The following is a 20,849-nucleotide window of genomic DNA, read 5'->3' as shown; positions in this document are numbered from 1 at the left end:
TACCAACATACAGAATAACACCCAGTGCTCATCCCGTCAAGTGCCCCCCTCAGTGCCCGTCACCCATTCACCCCCACCCCCCGCCCTCCTCCCTTTCCACCACCCCTAGTCCGTTTCCCAGAGTTAGGAGTCTTTACGTTCTGTCTCCCTTTCTGATATTTCCCACACATTTCTTCTCCCTTCCCTTATATTCCCTTTCACTATTATTTATATTCCCCAAATGAATGAGAACATACACTGTCCTTCTCCGATTGACTTACTTCACTCAGCATAATACCCTCCAGTTCCATCCACGTTGAAGCAAATGGCGGGTATTTGTCGTTTCTAATGGCTGAGGAATATTCCATTGTATCCATAAATCACATCTTCTTTATCCATTCATCTTTCGATGGACACCGAGGCTCCTTCCACAGTTTGGCTATTGTGGACATTGCTGCTAGAAACATCGGGGTGCAGGTGTCCCGGCGTTTCATTGCATCTGAATCTTTGGGGTAAATCCCCAACAGTGCAATTGCTGGGTCGTAGGGCAGGTCTATTTTTAACTCTTTGAGGAACCTCCACACAGTTTTCCAGAGTGGCTGCACCAGTTCACATTCCCACCAACAGTGCAAGAGGGTTCCCTTTTCTCCGCATCCTCTCCAACATTTGTGGTTTCCTGCCTTGTTAATTTTCCCCATTCTCACTGGTGTGAGGTGGGATCTCATTGTGGTTTTGATTTGTATTTCCCTGATGGCAAGTGATGCAGAGCATTTTCTCATGTGCATGTTGGCCATGTCTATGTCTTCCTCTGTGAGATTTCTGTTCATGTCTTTTGCCCATTTTATGATTGGATTGGTGTTGAGTTTAATAAGTTCTTTATAGATCTTGGATACTAGCCCTTTATCTGATACGTCATTTGCAAGTATCTTCTCCCATTCTGTAGGTTGTCTTTTAGTTTTGTTGACTGTATCCTTTGCTGTGCAAAAGCTTCTAATCTTGATAAAGTCCCAATAGTTCATTTTTGCTTTTGTTTCTTTTGCCTTCGTGGATGTATCTTGCAAGAAGTTACTGTGGCTGAGTTCAAAAAAGGTGTTGCCTGTATTCTCCTCTAGGATTTTGATGGAATCTTGTCTCACATTTAGATCTTTCATCCATTTTGAGTTTATCTTTGTGTATGGTGAAAGAGAGTGGTCTAGTTTCATTCTTCTGCATGTGGATGTCCCATTTTCCCAGCACTATTTTTTGAAGAGACTGTCTTTCTTCCAATGGACAGTCTTTCCTCCTTTATCGAATATTAGTTGACCATAAAGTTCAGGGTCCACTTCTGGGTTCTCTATTCTGTTCCATTGATCTATGTGTCTGTTTTTGTGCCAGTACCACACTGTCTTGATGACCACAGCTTTGTAGTACAACCTGAAATCCGGCATTGTGATGCCCCCAGATATGGTTTTCTTTTTTAAAATTCCCCTGGCTATTCGGGGTCTTTTCTGATTCCACACAAATCTTAAAATAATTTGTTCTAACTCTCTGAAGAAAGTCCATGGTATTTTGATAGGGATTGCATTAAACGTGTAAATTTCCCTGGGTAACATTGACATTTTCACAATATTAATTCTGCCAATCCATGAGCATGGAATATTTTTCCATCTCTTTGTGTCTTTCTCAATTTCTTTCAGAAGTGTTCTATAGTTTTTAGGGTATAGATCCTTTACCTCTTTGGTTAGGTTTATTCCTAGGTATCTTATGCTTTGGGGTGCAATTGTAAATGGGATTGACTCCTTAATTTCTCTTTCTTCAGTCTCATTGTTAGTGTATAGAAATGCCATTGATTTCTGGGCATTGATTTTGTATCCTGCCACACTACCAAATTGCTGTATGAGTTCTAGCAATCTTGGGGTGGAGACTTTTGGGTTTTCTATGTAGAGTATCATGTCATCGGCGAAGAGGGAGAGTTTGACTTCTTTGCCAATTTGAATGCCTTTAATGTCTTTATGTTGTCTGATTGCTGAGGTTAGGACTTCCAATACTATGTTGAATAGCAGTGGTGAGAGTGGACATCCCTGTCTTGTTCCTGATCTTAGGGGAAAGGCTCCCAATGCTTCCCCATTGAGAAAGATATTTGCTGTGGGCTTTTCATAGATGGCTTTTAAGATGTCGAGGAAAGTTCCCTCTATCCCTACACTCTGAAGAGTTTTGATCAGGAATGGATGCTGTATTTTGTCAAATGCTTTCTCTGCATCTAATGAGAGGATCATATGGTTCTTGGTTTTTCTCTTGCTGATATGATGAATCACATTGATTGTTTTATGAGTGTTGAACCAGCCTTGTGTCCCGGGGATAAATCCTACTTGGTCGTGGTGAATAATTTTCTTAATGTGCTGTTGGATCCTATTGGCCAGTATCTTGTTGAGAATTTTTGCATCCATGTTCATCAGGGATATTGGTCTGTAATTCTCCTTTTTGGTGAGAAATTTTGGAATTAAGGTGATGCTGGCCTCACAGAACAAATTTGGAAGTACTCCATCTCTTTCTATCTTTCCAAACAGCTTTAGTAGAATAGGTATGGTTTCTTCTTTAAACGTTTGATAGAATTCCCCTGGGAAGCCATCTGGCCCTGGACTTTTGTGTCTTGGGAGGTTTTTGATGACTGCTTCAATTTCCTCCCTGGTTATTGGCCTATTCAGGTTTTCTATTTCTTCCTGTTCCAGTTTTGGTAGTTTGTGGCTTTCCAGGAATGCGTCCATTTCTTCTAGATTGCCTAATTTATTGGCATATAGCTGTTCATAATATGTTTTTAAAATCGTTTGTATTTCCTTGGTGTTGGTAGTGATCTCTCCTTTCTCATTCATGATTTTATTAATTGAGTCTTCTCTCTCTTCTTTTTAATAAGGTTAGCTAATGGTTTATCTATCTTATTAATTCTTTCAAAGAACCAACTCCTGGTTCTGTTGATCTGTTCCACAGTTCTTCTGGTCTCGATTTCATTGAGTTCTGCTTGAATTTTAATTAACTCTCTTCTGCTGGGTGTAGGGTCCATCTGCTGTTTTTTCTCTAGCTCCTTTATGTGTAAGGTTAGCTTTTGTATTTTAGTGCTTTCCAGTTTTTGAATGGATGCTTGTATTGCAATGTATTTCCCCCTTAGGACTGCTTTTGCTTCATCCCAAAGATTTTGAATGGTTGTATCTTCATTCTCATTAGTTTCCATGAATCTTTCTAATTCTTCCTTAATTTCCTGGTTGACCCTTTCATCTTTTAGCAGGATGGTCCTTAACCTCCACGTGTTTGAGGTCCTTCCAAACTTCTTGTTGTGATTTAGTTCTAATTTCAAGGCATTATGGTCTGAGAATATGCAGGGGACGATCCCAATCTTTTGGTATCGGTTCAGACCCGATTTGTGACCCAGTATGTGGTCTATTCTGGAGAAAGTTCCATGTGCACTTGAGAAGAATGTGTATTCAGTTGAGTTTGGATGTAAAGTTCTGTAGATATCTGTGAAATCCATCGGGTCCAGTGTATCATTTAAAGCTCTCGTTTCTTTGGAGATGTTGTGCTTTGAAGACCTATCGAGGGTAGAAAGAGCTAGATTGAAGTCACCAAGTATAAGTGTATTATTATCTAAGTATTTCTTTACTTTGGTTATTAATTGGTTTAAATATTTGGCAGCTCCCACATTCGGGGCATATATATTGAGGATTGTAAAGTTCTCTTGTGGATAGATCCTTTAAGTATGAGATAGTGTCCCTCTTCATCTCTCACTAAAGTCTTCGGGGTAAATTTTAGTTTATCTGATATGAGGATGGCTACCCCTGCTTTCTTTTGAGGATCATTTGAATGGTAAATGGTTCTCCAACCTTTTATTTTCAGGTTGTAGGTGTCCTTCTGTCTAAAATGAGTCTCTTGTAGACAGCAAATAGATGGGTCCTGCTTTTTTATCCAGTCTGAAACCCTGCACCTTTTGATGGGGTCATTAAGCCCATTCATGTTCAGAGTTACTATTGACAGATAGGAGTTTAGTGTCATCATGATATCTATTCAGTCCTTGTTTTTGTGGATTGTTCCACTGGACTTCTTCTTAAAGGGGAATTTTAAGAGTCCCCCTTAAAATTTCTTGCAGAGCTGGTTTGGAGGTCACATATTCTTTCAGTTCCTGCCTGTCTTGGAAGTTCTTTATCTCTCCTTCCATTTTGAATGAGAGCCTTGCTGGATAAAGTCTTCTTGGTTGCATGTTCTTCTCATTTAGGACCCTGAATATATCCTGCCAGCCCTTTCTGGCCTGCCAGGTCTCTGTGGAGAGGTCTGCTGTTACCCTAATATTCCTCCCCATAAAGGTCAGGGATTTCTTGTCTCTTGCTGCTTTAAGGATCTTCTCTTTATCTTTGGAATTTGCAAGCTTCACTATTAAATATCGAGGTGTTGAACGGTTTTTATTGATTTTTTTGGGGGGGGAAATCTCTCTATTTCCTGGATCTGAATGCCTGTTTCCTTTCCCAGATTAGGAAAGTTTTCAGCTATGATTTGTTCAAATACATATTCTGGCCCCCTGGCCCTTTTGGCGCCCTCAGGAACCCCAATTAAACGTAGGTTTTTCTTCCTCAGGCTGTCGTTTATTTCCCTTAATCTGTCTTCATGGTCTTTTAATAGTCTGCCTCTTTTTTCCTCAGTTTCCCTCTTTGCCATCAACTTGTCTTCTATGTCACTCACTCGTTCTTCCACCTCGTTAACCCTCGTCGTTAGGACTTCTAGTTTGGATTGCATCTCATTCAATTGATTTTTAATTTCTGCCTGATTGGATCTAAATTCTGCAGTCATGAAGTCTCTTGAGTCCTTTATGCTTTTTTCTAGAGCCACCAGTAGCTGTATAATAGTGCTTCTGAATTGGCTTTCTGACATTGAATTGTAATCCAGATTTTGTAACTCTGTGGGAGAGAGGACTGTTTCTGATTCTTTCTTTTGAGGTGAGGTTTTCCTTCTAGTCATTTTGCTCAGTGCAGAGTGGCCAAAAACAAGTTGTATTGGGAAAAGGAGAAAAAGAGAGAGAAAGAAGGAAAGAAAATAGAAAAAGAAAAAAAGAATAAAGGAAGAAAAAAAGGAAAAAAGAGAAGAAAAAGAGAAAGATAAAGAAAGAAAGGGGAAAAAAAGGGTGGGGGAAGCAATCAGAAATCAAAAAGAAAAAAAAAAACACGGGGGAGTATCTTCTGATTCTGTGTACTTTAAGTCCCTTGACTTAGCCTGGAACTTGTCCGTCTAGCTGGTCTTCTGGGGGTGGGGCCTGTTGTGCAGATTTTCAGGTGTTAGCCCTTGGGGGAGCTGCTCTGCCCCCTGCCTGGTGCAGGGCTCAGTGGGGGATGTTTACCCCGTGAGGCCCCAGGAGGAACAGCCCCAGTGGCGGGGCCAGCTCTGGAGCCCTGGGTTCAGCCCCCGCAGTAACTCCGGAGCTCTCTGTCTGCAGGGCCTGGAGGCTCCGGGCGGGGCCGCTGATCTGCTCAGCTCGGGGCAGGAGCGTCCTTGCGGTCCTGGGCCCTCCTGGCCTCTGCCTGTCCCAGGGGAGGCCGGATCCTGGGCTGTGTCCGGGCGCCCTGTGCTCCCGGCCTGCGCTGTTGGATTCGCGCTCCGGCCCGCAGCCCCCTCCACGGAGCTGCCGCCCGAGCCCCGCCGAGCTGCTCCCGGAGCCGCGCAGCCCCCTCCGCTCGGAGCCTCTTCCTCTGCCCGAGCCCCTCCGAGCTGCTCTGGGTCCCGCCGTGCGCGCTGCAGCCCTTAGGGAGCTCGGCGCACTCTCCCCGGGGCGCAGGTGTCTGTTAGTGTCCCAGGGAGCCCGAGGGCATCCCCACCCTCCTGAGTCCTGCTCCAACTCCCTGCGAGCCCCTTTCCGCCCGGGAAGGTCGGTGCAGCTCCTGTGTCTCCGGGGGGGCTCTCCTGTCCTGGGGACACTCGCCCCGGCCTCAGCCCGGCTCCTCGCGGGGCCCCTCCCCCTTGGAGGCCTTTTGTTTCTTTATTTCTTTTTTCCCCCGTCTTCCTACCTTGAGAGAAGCGTGAACTCTTCTCACTGTAGCGTTTCAGCTGTTCTCTCTTTAAATCTCAGGCCGAATTCGTAGAATTTCAGGATGATTTGAAGGTTAGCTAGGTAATTTGGTGGGGACAGGTGACTTGGGGACCCTACTCTTCCGCTGTCTTGCCCCTCCTCCCATTTAAAAAGTTAACTCTGGAAAGTCTCTGGGGCTGTGTTTACATTTTTTAAACCCTCATATTCTCAAATCTTCCCAAATCGCAGCAATTTTCTCACCCAAGAAACTGTAGTTTTCCTTAGCATCACTCAGTGCCTAAGGAGTTCTGTACTGCCAGACATTGCCATTCATTCAACAAATGGCATGGGAAGACTAGGAAAGACAAAGTCGTTAGCAATGTATCACTGTCTTTATGGATTCCATATCTAGTCCTCTCTGAAATCATCATATATAACCCTTTAAATGTTTTATTTAGCTTTATTTATTTTGCTTTCAAAGTACAGTTTTAAATTAATTAGACTTTTTGTGGCTAAATGCAAAGAAAAATGCGAAGGTTTTCCTAGGATCTCTTGAACTTTCTTATTGACCATCAAATCAACAATAAGCAAATAAACGTGATTCTAAGGACGGTATTTTGAGATTTCATTGAGAGTCAAGATTAATTTACACTAATGTAACTTCACAATGAGTTGTCCTGTATGTATTGTCTGTGAAAAAGTTTTGTAAAGACCTGAAGAATTTTCTTGCCTTTTGGCTGGACATAGCCTTCTCTGGGAGGAAGCTATAGCTTTGGATTATTTGTGTGTGATGTTAGGTAGGCTGGATACAGGGGACACCTAGGAGTGTTCTTGCTAGGTTTCCTGGTTTGGAACTCATTTGACAAGTGCAATTCCCGTTTTTGGAAATAATTCACAACTGTCCTGTATTTTTTATTTTTGTAAATGTCAAAAGTCACAGAATTGAGAAGGAAGAATAAATTTGAAGCCTGTTTCATTGATGAGAAAATTAGAATTCAGGTAATTGTAGAACCAGAATCATGTACTGGGCCCAGAACTAAAAAAAGTTGCCACAACTTTAACGGAAAGGGGTGCATGTGCCCCTTCAAATCACTATGTTTGTATCCTTTGGATAAATACCTAGTAGTGCAATTGCTGGGTTGCAGGGTAGCTCTATTTCTAACTTTTTTTAAAATTTAAATTCAGTTAACCAACATACAGTAGTACACCATTAGTTTCAGATGCAAAGCTCAATAATTCCTCAGTTGTGTATAATACCATATGACCTCCTTAATGCACATCACCCAATTACCCATCCCCCCACCTACCTCCCCTTCAGTGACTCTTAGTCTGTTTCCCATAGTTAAGAGTCTCTCATGGTTTGTCTTCCTCTCTGATTATTTCCCATTAAGTTTTCCCCCCTTCCCCTCTGTGCTGTTTCTTATATCCCACAAATGAGTGACCATGTGATAATTGTCTTTCTCTGATTTATTTTTCTCAGCATAATACCACTAGTTCCATCCACGTTGATGCAAATGGTAACAAAGAGTTTCCCTTTCTCTGCATCCTTACCAGCATTTCTTGTTCCTGAGTTACTAATTTTAGCCGTTTGGACAGGTGTGAGGTTATATCTCTTTGTGGTTTTGATTTATATTTCCCTGATGCCAAGTGATGTAGAGTCTTTTCGTATGTTTATTTGCCATTTGTATGTCTTCTTTGGAAAAATGTCTGTTCGTGTCTTCAGCTCAGTTCTTGCCTGGATTTTTTGTCTTTTTGGGTGTTGAGTTTGATAAGTTCTTTATAGATTTTGGATACTAGCCCTTTATCTGATAAGGCATTTGCAAATATTTTCTCCCATTCAGTAGGTTGCCTTTTATTTTTGTTGATTGTTTCTTTTGCTGTGCAGAAGCTTTTCATCTTGATGAAGTCTCACTGGTTCATTTTTGCTTTTGTTTTGCCTGCATTTGGAGATATGTCTAGAAAGAAGTTGCTGCAGCTGAGGTCAAAGAGATTGGTGCCTGTGTTCTTCTCTAGGATTGTGATGGATTCCTGTCTCATATTTATGTCTTTCATCCATTTTAAGTTTATTTTTGTGTGTGGTATAAGAAAGTGGTCCAGTTTCCTTCTTCTGCATGTGACTGTCCAATTTTCCCAGTACCATTTATTGAGAACAATGTCTTCAACAGAGAAAGTTTTATTTTTATTTTTTTAAAGAAAGTTTAATACAAGGCCTCACTAATTCCTATAGCATTAGTAATGTGTCTCAATTTTCAAAATGAACTTATTTTTAAAAGCTTAAACTTAATCTGAAAGATTTTTTTCTTAAGATTTTATTTATTTATTCATGAGAGACACACAGAGAGGCAGAGACATAGGGGAAGAAACAGGCTCCTCGCAGGGAGCCCGATGCAGATCCCTGGACCAGGATCACATCATTAGCTGGAAGCAGACACTCAACCACTGTGCTGCCCAGGCATCCTAAGCTGAAAGATTTTAAATGAAAATAAACTAGAATGAACAAACATAAGAAATGATCCTCTTTGAATTAGGGATCTAGGACCTTGAGTTTAAAAAAAAAAAAAACACATCTCCCCAATGTATTATGGTGAGGTGGTATAAAAGATCCATTTAATGTATTTAAAACTACCTTGACTCAGATAACATCTCTCTGAAGTACACTACCAAAATATTAACTGAGAAAAGCTGAAAATGGTTTTAGTTTACTCAATATCATATGTTAGAAGAATGTTTGCATGAGAAAACACTGAAGAAGTAATTTTTAGATACAGATTTCACAAACTCATGGTGCAAATGGGTCCCACAGCTTCCTCTAGAGTAATAATTGTTTTTCATTGCTTGTTGGCTGCCTGTGGAAATTTTATTGCAATAACTCTACAAAACTAGTCATATCCACCCATGCTGTTCTGACCACCATAGCCAGCCCTGTAACAGTGACTCACAAACTGTCTCTCCAGGCCACTGTAAGTGGACTGGGCTGACACCCCCATGCCTTGCATCATCTGGCTGCGTATTCCCTGCTTCTGGCCCCATTTGTGGAATTCAGGAAAAGTTCTATGTATCTGTGTTGCTTGTTGGCCAGGTCTTTGGTTATAGCTGGCACAGCTTCTTTATTAATGGCAAACTCAACATTGGCTTCGCCTGTCACTCTTCCATCAGGGCTAATCTCACTCAAGATAGACTGTCACAGGGTTGAGTGGAGAGAAGTTGTAAGTGTTGTTTTCTGTGGCTTTTTGTGGCAGCTCTCTTATGTGGACATAGTATCTAGTGGTACTCTGGACAGTAAAGTCTCTGTCTCCATATCTGTGATCATACATGTCCGAGAGACAGTAACTGAAGTCTTTCCCAAACAGATGAGTGGTGGCTGCTGTACTCCTCGTAGCCCCCATACCCTGTACTATAAACACCCTACCTCCTCCTTTCTAGGCCCACTTGCTTGACAGTACCAATATACCTCCTGGCTGTACCAGGGTGGTAATAAGGCCTAGTCACTATACAGACATGAACTTCAGAGGATCTGAGTATGGCCTAACTTCTTCCTGACTGCTTTTGAACACTTCAGTATACCTATGCCCTTTTCTTCCCTTCTGCTTCCCTAGGGCCTTCTCACGTAATTCCTGTGAGGCAAACTGCACAAAGAATTTCCCTGTAATCTTGCCCTTGGGGTCCACAGGCAGTGTGATCCTGCCTGGCACAATTTCCAACCTCAGGAAAAACTGAAGAATTTCTTCCTTGGTGCATCCAAATGGGAGTCCTCAAAGCCACACAAAGCCAACATTAGACACTATTTGGTACACTGTGCTTCAACACCAATCCATCTTGGTTCTGTGGAACTTGAATACCTCAATGTACTGGTATCCCATGCTTTCCTTGTCTTTCTTAAGGGTCATTTTTACATCATCTCTTCTGATTCAAGTTCAACAAAAGCTTTACCACTCCTGTTTGCCTTCTCAAGTGTTGATGAAATGGATGCCTGCATCCCCATCATGAATTGTCCAGTCAGAAAGGAAATTCAACAGAGCAGGACCAGGGCAGGCTATAGAGCTTGGCCGCAAAACCTACACCTCCCTTGAGACCCAGCATCATGAACACTTGAGAGGACAGACGTCAAACAAGCTTGGGTGCAACTTTTGTGGATTAAAGACAACCCAGGGAAGTGGGGAGGGGGATGCACACAGTCAGAGACACTTCTGGTAGCTAACAAATTGTACACTGAAGGGAGCCGGACCAATTTATAATTTCATCAAACAAGCACAATTTATGGCCAAAGGACCCCCAGTTCCATCTGACACTTAAAAACACAGAGAACTCTGTGGAAAGTCCTGGAGCATCTCCTTTTGTTACTAACTTTGGGCTCCAAGTCTCCATGCTCCCGCTCTTTTTCACATCTCGCACCTCAGTTATCCCTCTGAGCCCCTTCTTTTCCAGGAAGACATGGTGCACTCCAAGATATCTCAATTGACTTGAGGGGGAAGTTTTCCCAACATAGTTAAACATTTAAACCAATATTTGCACACCATTTTTTTCAACTTCCATCAAATTAAGCTTGTACTCTCAACTTTAAATTGATCCTGCTGCTATTCAAAATGTCTTTATGGCAGAAGTGGACTAAAGTACTGGGCTGATTTGGGGGAAAAATAATTTTATCTCAAATGGAGAATTTGCAGCATCCTCTTCCAACATCCTTCATCCTGTCTTCACAGCCCGAATCATTCATCTCACAAATATGTTGAGAACCTAACATTTGCTGCCTGGAAATTCATGCTTTCTTAACATATAAAGATGACAGTTATTAGTCTGTCATCAAGATCTAAAACTTTCTTTCTTCTAGCCTCAATGGTAAACCGATGTGGTATTGTTTTCAAGATGGCAGTTTGAGGCCGTGAAAGAGAGAAAAGAGTGATCCATACAGCCACCTGACCTGACCTTTTTTGACTGATTCATCATGATCCAGCCAATCAGTTTTCATGTAAAAAAACACAACTTTTTTATGCAGTGCCTTTAACTGTGGTTTATCGGTAGAGATTAAATTATGGAACCACTAGCTGCATTACCAAATTTAGTCAAAGCATTTGCAATGAACTTTCTTTCTGATTCAGCAGTACTGAATTTTATTTTGTTTTTCCCAATTAAACAAAATGTCTCAACCATGACTAGAAAAGGAAAGAGAGGGGGAAATCAACCACTGAACCTTTCCAATATCTGGACAAACCTCATCTTTTCGGGTTATAACTATATATACTCCTATATATAGTTGAATTCTGTGGAAGTAGTGTGTGTGTATACATTAATGCCTGAGAACTTGGAGGAGGTGATGACAGAAAAGAAAGCATTTGTTTCAGGGATGGTCAACAATGCTTTCTCTGCTTATCCTGTATTGAGGTCTGTTCCTGGCACTTACCTCAACTATGACAAATTCTGATGGCTCAGGCTTTGATTTTACTTCAGAACTTTCACGTATCTAGTGTTGGAAATCTGTTTCCCTTGCCCATCTTCCCTCAATCTGGTTCTTTTTTTAAATTTATTTTTTATATATATATATTTTTATTGGAGTTCCATTTGCCAACATATTGTATAACACCCAGTGCTCATACCATCAAGTGCCCCCCTCAGTGCCCATCACCCAGTCACCCCATTCCCCTGACCACCTCCCCTTCCACTTCAATCTGTTTCTAATTCCTATGTTGCAGCTTGACAGTCAGTACAGAAGATAAAATAAAAAGAGTTACACTTTTGAAGCGCTGCTGCTTAACTAGGCTTTGCAGAAGCTGGGCTGGTGGGGTGTTCTCTAGACATCACTCATAACACAGGATTGTCTCGCTGTGAATGGTCACTTGCAAAGATTGAGTCTGCCTAGAATTAGCCAAAAGGTTTATGGAGTTTCTATGTAGCTTATTTATTTTTTTATTTGGGTAAAATTCATATTCATAAAATTCACCATCTGAATTTTAACCATCTGAAAGTGTGCAATTCAGTGGTTTTTAGTACATTCACTATATTGTGCAATCATCACCACTGTCTAGTTCTAGAATATTTTCATCACTCCATAAGGAAACTCCAAGCCCCTTAGGCTGTAACTTCCCCTTCCCCTAACCCCTAGCAACCACTAATCTCCTTTCTGTTTTTATGGACTTGCCTATTCTAGATATTTCAGATAAATGCAATTACATAAAATGTGGCCTTTTGTCTGGCTTTTTTCACTTGCCATAATGTTTTCAAGGTGAATTCATATTGTAACATATAGTGGTACTTCATTCCTTTTCATGGCTGTATTATATTGCATTATAAGGATATACTAGTCTTGTTTATCCGTTCATTAGTTGATGGACATTTGGGCTGTTTAGCTCTTTTGAATACTGTGGTGCTGCTGTGAATATTCACACGCCAGCTTTTGTTTGAACATCTGTTTTCATTTCCTTTGTGTCTATACCTAGGAATAGAATTGTTGTGTCATATGGTAATTCTGTTTAACTCTCTGAGGAACCTCCAAACTTTTTTCAGCAGCAGGTGCACTATTTTACAGTCCTACTAGCAATGTATGAGGGTGCCATTTTCTCTGTATGCTTACCAAAACTTTGTTAATTTCCAATTTTTTTTATTATAGACATCCTAGTGGATGTAAAGTATTTTATTGTGCTTTTGACTTGCATTTCTTAATGATTAACAATGTTAATTTTTTTTCATGTGCTTATTGACTTTGTGTGTATCTTCTTGGAGAAATGTCTCTTCAAGCCCTTTTACCCATTTTAATTTATTTTTAAAGATTTTATTTACTTATTAGACAGAGAGAGAGCATGCACAAGCAGGGGGAGCTGCAGAGGGAGAGGGAGAAGCAGGCTCCTGGGATTCCTCCCAGAACCCTGGGATCATGACCTGAGCTGAAGGCAGACACTTAAGTGACTGAGTCACCTAGGTGCACCCACTTTTATCATATTTTTAAATGCACCCAGGCCAAATGTCCATTTTTTTACCCATTTTTATTTATTTTTTAAAGATTTATTTATTTATTTATTTGTTATATATATATATATATATATATATATATATATAGAGAGAGAGAGAGAGAGAGAGAGAGAGAGAGAGGCAGAGACACAGGAGGAGGGAGAAGCAGGCTCCATGCCGGAAGCCTGACGTGGGACTCAATCCTGGGACTCCAGGATTGTGCCCTGAGCCAAAGGCTGGCGCCAAACTGCTGAGCCACCCAGGGATCCCCTTTACCCATTTTTAGATGGAGTTTTAGTTCTTCTGTTGTTGAGTTGTAAATGTTCTTTATATATTCCAGATACTAGGCCCTTATCAGATACATGATTTGCAAACATTTTCTCCCTTTCTGTGTGTTGTCTTTTCACTTTATGGACAGTGTCCTTTGCTACATCTGTGTGAGTTTTAAAGTTTTACAAAGTTGCCCCATGTGAAATTTGAAGGAATATCTTTAGTCAATCAGTGTTTCTCTCTTCTGTCTTGCCCCTTTTCATTTTTCTTCACTCTCTTCTATTGTCTTCCTTTCTCTTATCTATACCTTCTGAGGACCAGAAAAAAAGAAAGAGCTTACACCCCAATGTAAATGACTAATTAGGCCTAATGACTTACTCTCCCACCAAAGGTGTTAGCATCTCAGTAGTTGAAAAGAAAGCAAAGGAATTCATGAAATGTCAGCGTTGCTCCTGAAATTACACTAAGTTAACAACTGCAGTTTTACCTAAAATAAGGATTCTAGTCCTAGGTCTGAGGTTTTACAAAGCCAATTATGCCCTCTGTGAAACTCTCTGCTAAGCCTGGGGGCTTCTGTGGGCAGCCACTGTGCCCAGCACATTAGTAATTAAGCCTCAATGTGTTCTGTTCTTAAACAGTCAGATGCTTTTAGAAAATAGACACTTTCTTTGAGTCTCGCCTGCAGGACTCCTAAGATCACCTCTGAGTGTTCATCCTTATATAACTTCAGAGCACCACGAACTCCACTGAACATGGTTGCATTTTCTTATTCCCAAACCGTATTGTCCTGAGGTTGAAATGAATCTGTAGCCTCTTAGCCTTCCATGCCTGCTTGCGCACCCATTGCATCTTCTCAGTCTGTGGACATGATTCTTCCTTTTAGTATCACAGAGGCTGTTGACAGCTCTAATGATTATGCTTGAAGACAAAACCTAAATTACCCTAATCAGCCTGCTCTGGGGCTGGCAGGTATGTGGTGCTGTCACAGCGAGTTGGTGATATACAATCTGCCATGAATAGAGCTTTTTTTTCAGCTGCTCTGGCAGGGCCACCTGCCGTCTGTGCCCCACTTCCTGCCAGGAAGCTCTGTGACCTTCAGTGGCCAATGCCAAGTGATTAGAAAACTGGTAGCATTTGTGCCAGGACCTTGGTCTCTGTGGGTTTTGTTCACTGTGACAGAGAATCAGGAAGTTCCAGAAAAGAACTACAGAGAAGTTTTCTCCTCATCCAAAGATGCAGAGTAAGGATTCTGACTATACAAAGGTAATGAGAAGCAGCTCAGGGCAAATCGTTCCTTTCTCAGACCTGTGCAAGTAAGATTTAGTCAACAAATCTCTCAAAATACACAAGCAACTTTGAGCTGCTCACCCATTCAGCAACGAGAAAAGAGACTGGAGAATCTGATAAGATAAATGTTAAAGGTAAAAACCAGACCAGCTTAACAATGAATAATTGGAAAGCGAAAATTTTTAAAAATACCATCCAAAAATATGAAAAAATAGGGATAAGTCTGGCAAAAGATGTGTAAGATCTGTGCAAAAACAAAAAAAAAGCTAAGTAAAATTAAAAACTGAGAGATATTAAAGAAGACCAGAATAAATGGAAACATACATCATATTCATGAATCAGATGATTCAATTTGTAAACATACCAATTCTCTGTAAAATGATCTATAGACTCAGAGCAGTCCTAATCAAAATACCAGCAGATATCTTTGGAGAAGTTAATGCATTGATCCTAAAATGCAAAGACCTAAAATAACCAAGCAACTTTGAAAAAGAAGAAGAAAGTTGGAGAAGTTGGAGGGCTAATGCTACCTGATTTCAAGACTTAGAAAGCTACTATATGAAGATATTGTGGCAGTGGTATAAAGATAGATCAGTAGAATAGAATAGAGAACCTTGAAATAGACCCACTCACATATGGGCAGCTGACTTTCAACAAAGTTACAAAGCTAGTTCAGTAGATAGCAAAGACTGCTGGAATAATTGGATATCCAGATGCAAAAATATGAATCTTGATCCACATTTTGCACCATATGCAAAAGTTAACTCAAATGGATCATAGACTTAAAGTTTAAACCTACAAGAGTACAAAACATCTAGAGTAAAACACAGGAGAAAATGTTTGTGACCTTAGGTTAGGCAAAAATTTTGATCAATAAAAGAAAACACTGCCAAGTTAAACTTCATAAAAATTAAAGCCTATGCTCTTTAAAGATATCATTAACAGAATGATCAGATCAGATACAAATTGGGAGAAAATGTTTAAAATACATTTCTCTTAAAGGATTTGCATTAGAAACATGTCAAGAACACTTAGAGTCAATAATAAGAAAATAAATAATTGCAAAATGCATAGAAGATTTGAATAGATGAAGTCCAAAACATTTAAAAAGAAGACCATTATCACAATCAGTGTCAAGAGAAAACACGCCCACACTCAGCCCTTTAGTACTATTGTCTAGAACAGCTGCAGCAGGAATAGTAATGACGAGCAGCTCTGATTTGGGGAGAGTTTCCACCCAATCCATTGTTTTACCTAAAGGTTCTCAACCTTTCCAAAGAAGATACAAAGATAGAAATAAGCACATGGAAAAATATCCAACATCATTAGTCATTAAGAAAGTGCAAATTAAAACTACAGTGAAATACCACTACATATCTATAAGAATGGCTAAAATTAATAAGACTGACCATAACAAATGTTGATGAGAATGTAGAAGAATGGAAACTGTCATGCACTGTTCCTTGGGATGTAATTTGGGACAATCATTCTAGGAAATACTTTGGCAGTTACTTAAAAAGCTAAAAAATACTGGGAGATATTTTCATACCCATGTTCATAACACTATTCACAGTAGCCAAAAGTGGTAGCAACACACATGTCCTCGGCAGGTAAATAGATAAACAAAGTGCAGTCTATGCACACAATGGAATATTACTCAACCCTAAAAAGGAAGGGAATCCTGTCACATGCTACAACATGAAAGAAACTTGAGGATATTGTGCTGAGTGAGATAAGCTAGTCACACAAGGACAAATACTTAAGATTTTGCTTATCTAAAAATAGTCAAATTCATAGAAACAGAAAGTGGAATGGTGGTTACCAGGGATTGAGGCCAGGGGGAAAAGGGAGTTGTCTAGTGAATACAGAATTTGAGATTTGCGAGATAAAGTTCTGGAGATCTGTTTCACAATGTGTGACTATACTTAACACTGCTAAACTCTGCACTCAAAAGTGGTTAAGATGGCAAATTTTATGTTGTGTATTCTTAACCATAAAAATGAAGAAAAAATTAAACATACTTACTATGTGATATAGTCATTCCACTCCTAGGTATTTACTCATGAGAAATGACAGGACTTGTCCATACAAAGACTTATATAAAAATGTTCATAGCAGCCTTGTTTGTAACATCCAGACGCCAGAAACCACCCAAATATCATGAACAAATGGATGGATGCACGAATTGTGCTATAAACATAACAGTTTCTGGGCTCTCAGTTCTATTCTATTGGTTTATATCTCTGTCCTTACGCTGGTACCACATGGTCTTGATTACTGTAGCTTTGTAGTAAGTTTTAAAATTGGGAAATGTGAATCCTCTAACTTTGTTCTTTTTCAAGATAGTTGGGATTGCATTAAATCTATATATCAGTATATCACTAAAGATATAAATCCAGAAGTCTCTCCTAGAAACTTCTATAAATACTAAACATACCCTTTCATATTTGTTCATTTTACTAATACAAGCCATTCTCTTTTTACTTTGTTCTTAAACTCTGGGTAATCCCTTTAATGAATTTAAAAAATACTAAAAACAGACTTACATCTTTTTCATTTGACATTATTTATCTTAGTTACTTACATACTTCATTAAAAACCTAGCCTTTCAAGGGCACCTGGATGGCTCAGTCAGTTAATGTCCAGCTCTTGATTTTGGCTCAGGTTGTGATGTCATGGCTCATGAGATCAAGCCCAGAGTTGGGCTCTGCACTCAGCAGGGATTCTGCTTGAGATTTTCTCCCTCTGCCCCTCCCCCCACACACATGCACTCTCTCTCTCAAATACATAAATCTTTAAAAACAGAACAAAACAATAAACCTAGCCTTTCATTTTTTCAGTCCCTTTGAGTTTCCCTTGGAATCTGCCACAATCAATCCAAAAAGAAGATGGTAATATATGGTTCTGAAGCCCACTACCAGCATTTCTTCTTTGTTGCTGTGTTGCCTTCATTTGAGACCCTTGAAGATAAGAATACTATGGGATGAGGTATCAAATCCAGCTCAGATCCTGTTGTGTTACTGAAGAACATCCCAAGAATGCCAAATCTGTGTGTGCTCATCCTGAGCTTGCACAGGCTTGCTTTGGCTTCCTGGAGAAGCCTCTTGATGGCTTTGGACCTTGAAAGTCATTGAGCTGCAAAAGAGAATGGTGACACGAGGAGGCATGGACACAGGGAGACACTCTCTTAATAAAGCATTCACCTTCCCTCATCCATAAGGCCTCAGTGCCCTTATTGTTTGTCCTGTGTCAGCAAAGAACCCCAGACAAAGCAGTGTGCCTAACCAGGAAGCTGGAGTGGCAGAGAGGCAAGACCATGGGGGAGGACTGAAGGGAGCTTCAAGGACAGAAGATTAGCCTTGTGAAGCAAGTCTCTTCCCTGCCTCTGCTATGTTGGATTCCAACCCAAGCCAGGAAGCAACTGTGCAAAAATGGGAGGGCTTAGGTTGGCTAGAGGTCACCAAAAATAGAAGATTCAAAATGCTTATGTGCAAGGAATGATGAAGCAGTCCAAAACATTTAAAAAGAGGGCCATTTTCATTGTCAATATCAAGAAAGAACACACCCACACTCAGCTCTTTAGTACTGTTGTCTAGAACAACTGCAACAGGAACAGGAACAACAAGCAGTTCTGACTTTCAGGAAGATTCCACCCAATCCATTGTTTCACCTAAAGGTCTTCAACCTCTTCTCCCTACCCAGAATCTCACCATCATGCACTTATTCTTATTCTCAGCCCTTAAGGAGGGGAACTGTAGCCCAGGACATGCTGACAGCTTCACTTGGAGAAGACTTACTCAGAGCCCCCTAAAATATGTGGTTTCTGCTTTCCCTGAAGTGGTTTGCCTGCCAGGCTTCTGTGGTCCCACCACAATAGCATCTGCTAACCCTGTATTCACCTAAGGGGGCATGTTGTCTCTACTCTAGACCAACTGTCCCTGAGCAAAACTCACAAGACATTTGATTTCAGTGCCTATCATGCTACCCAGCTACCTCCTGCTATTTAGGACCTCAGTTCCCTCAGTGAAGAGGTTGGCCTAAATTGGCTGAGAAGTTCTTTGCACATCATGTGTCCCATGACATTCAGAAAGTACTCAGCTTCGGAGCTAGTACCAGCTCCTACCAGAGCTTTCCCCACTTTAGCTGCTCAGGCCTCAGACATTGAAGCCATCCTTGATCCCTCTCTCTTTCTCTCTCTCTCACACACACACACCCAACACACACACACCCTTTGTCTAATCCAGCTGCTGATGCTGTCAGCTCCACCTTTAAAGTGTATCCCATATCTAAACACTTCTGACCACCTTCATCCCCCTAATCTTCATCTCTCACCTGCAATATTGTACCAGCCTCGCCATTTGGTCTTTTTACTCCTATCCCCATCACTCAGTTCTCAACTTTGCAGTCAGAGCGATCCCAATAAAGTGTGAGTCAGATCACATCACTCACCCACCAAAGCCCCCTATTTCACTCAGAATAGAAACCAAACACCTACCTTCTAGAGCTTTTAAGATTCCTACCTCAAGACCTTTGGACTTGTCTGTTTTCTCTGCTCCTACATTTTATGCCAAATGTCCACATAACTTACTTCCTTACCTCCCTGGGAATTTACTCTACTGTCACCTTCTCATTTGGGCCTATCCTGGCAACCCAACTTGAAATGGCAGTGCCTCCTACGTTCTCTATCCCTTGTCCCTGCTGTACATCCTCCATAATTCTTCCATTACACCATGTGCTGCATTTGTTTTCCTCCTGCCCCAATTAGAATGTTTGATCAATGAGAATAAGGTAAGGAATTTTGTTTGTTTTTTTTTTTTGCTATGATGTCCCCAATGCTTAGAACATAGTCTGACGTTTGGAAGGCCCTGAGAACTATTTAACTGGATTAATGAAACGAGGAATAGCAAGTTCTTTCTTGCAGGAAGTACAGAGGTATAGAGCAGTATACGCTTTCCTTCCCTCATTCCTCAGTCTCATTCCCTTCTTAGCTTACATTTGCTACTTATTTCTTATACCTGATATTTCTTGGAAGTGGCAGAAGGAGGGACCACATTCCAGTGGCAGTCTGCAAGGGTAGTCCTTGGATTAGAAGTATACCTCATATTACATAACACTACATTTCTCTAGTGGCAAATCCACTCTTCTGTGTCTTAAGCTTATTTGTCTGTCTGCCATTCTTAGCTCATGTTAGAACTTGCCTATTTGAGAAGCCAAAATTGAGATTTGGGATTCAGTATTTTGAAAGTCCATAACAAATACCCAAATAAATCCATCTAAAACTGAGCTTCCAATCCTCCTTAGTTTTGAACTTCAAGTCTAAAACATCTTTTAAACTTCCAAGTGGAGAGGTTCAATATGCAGTTAGATACATGTGCCAATGTCTGTGAGGAATGAAAAAAAAAAAAAAAGGTCTGTTAAAAGAGTCTTAAGGAGGGCCGCCTGGGTGGCTCAGTTGGTTAAGCATCTGCCTTCGGCTCAGGTGATGATCTCAGGGTCCTGGGATCAAGTCCTGCATCAGGCTCCCTGCTTAGTGGTGAATTTGCTTTTTGCTCTGCCCCTCCCCTTCACTCTTGCTCTCTCCCTCTCTCTCTCAAATAAATAAATAAAATCTTTAAAAAAAATGTATTAATGATGAGAGCCTATATGTGGAAACTTGAGGTTGAATCAGATGTAAAAAGTATTTCTTTCTCAATTACTCCCTCCTCCCTCACTTATTCACTCATTTATTGACTCAATATCCGTGTTATACAGTCTCTTCATGGAGTAACCTTCAAACAAACACAGTTAGCAACTCAAACTAAACTTAAAAATGATCTTTGCTTTTTAAAAAAAAATTCAGTTTGATTAACATATAGTGTATAATTAGTTTCAGAGGTAGAATTTAGTGATTCATCAGTTGCATATAGTACCCAGTGCTCATTCCATCAAGTGCCCTTCTTAATGCTGATCACTCAGTTACCCCATCCTCCCACCATCCTCCTCTCCAGCAACTTCAGTTTGTTTCCTAGAGTTAATAGTCTCTTGTGGTCTGATTAGAGAAGACCCAGAAGATCCATGAAGCATCTCACCACCTAGTTTCCCCCTCCTGCTCCTAGAGAGGGGACCACACACCTGGAAAATGAGTTCTTTCTCTCACATTGGGATTTCCTGGTGAACAAAATTCCCCACTTTATTATATGATATAGTGACGAAGACAGTGAACCAATATTTGCAAATAGTTTAGAACTCCTATGGAGATACAAAGAGAGTTATGCTCTAAGACAGAAGTTCTCAGCATGAGCTACATAATACCACCAGAGCTATTTTTTAAAGTACTGCTATCCATGCCCATCCTAGATAATCAAATTTAATTGAT

At 40.6% G+C, this 20,849-nt stretch overlaps 1 long non-coding RNA gene and 1 pseudogene across 1 annotated transcript in view; one reads left to right on the top strand and one right to left on the bottom strand.

Moving 5' to 3' along the window:
• LOC140633634 (uncharacterized) overlaps nucleotides 1–20,849 on the top strand; it is a 424,514-nt gene that overhangs the window by 360,895 nt on the left and 42,770 nt on the right. The window lies entirely within an intron of this gene.
• Nucleotides 8,574–10,238, bottom strand: LOC140632962 (heterogeneous nuclear ribonucleoprotein F-like; annotated as a pseudogene).

Source organism: Canis lupus, chromosome 5 (genome assembly GCF_048164855.1).
Source record: "Canis lupus baileyi chromosome 5, mCanLup2.hap1, whole genome shotgun sequence".
In the NCBI taxonomy this organism is placed as follows: domain Eukaryota; kingdom Metazoa; phylum Chordata; class Mammalia; order Carnivora; family Canidae; genus Canis; species Canis lupus.
The sequence above is the reverse complement of the archived record's forward strand: the minus strand, read 5'-3'. Positions and strand labels throughout refer to the sequence as shown.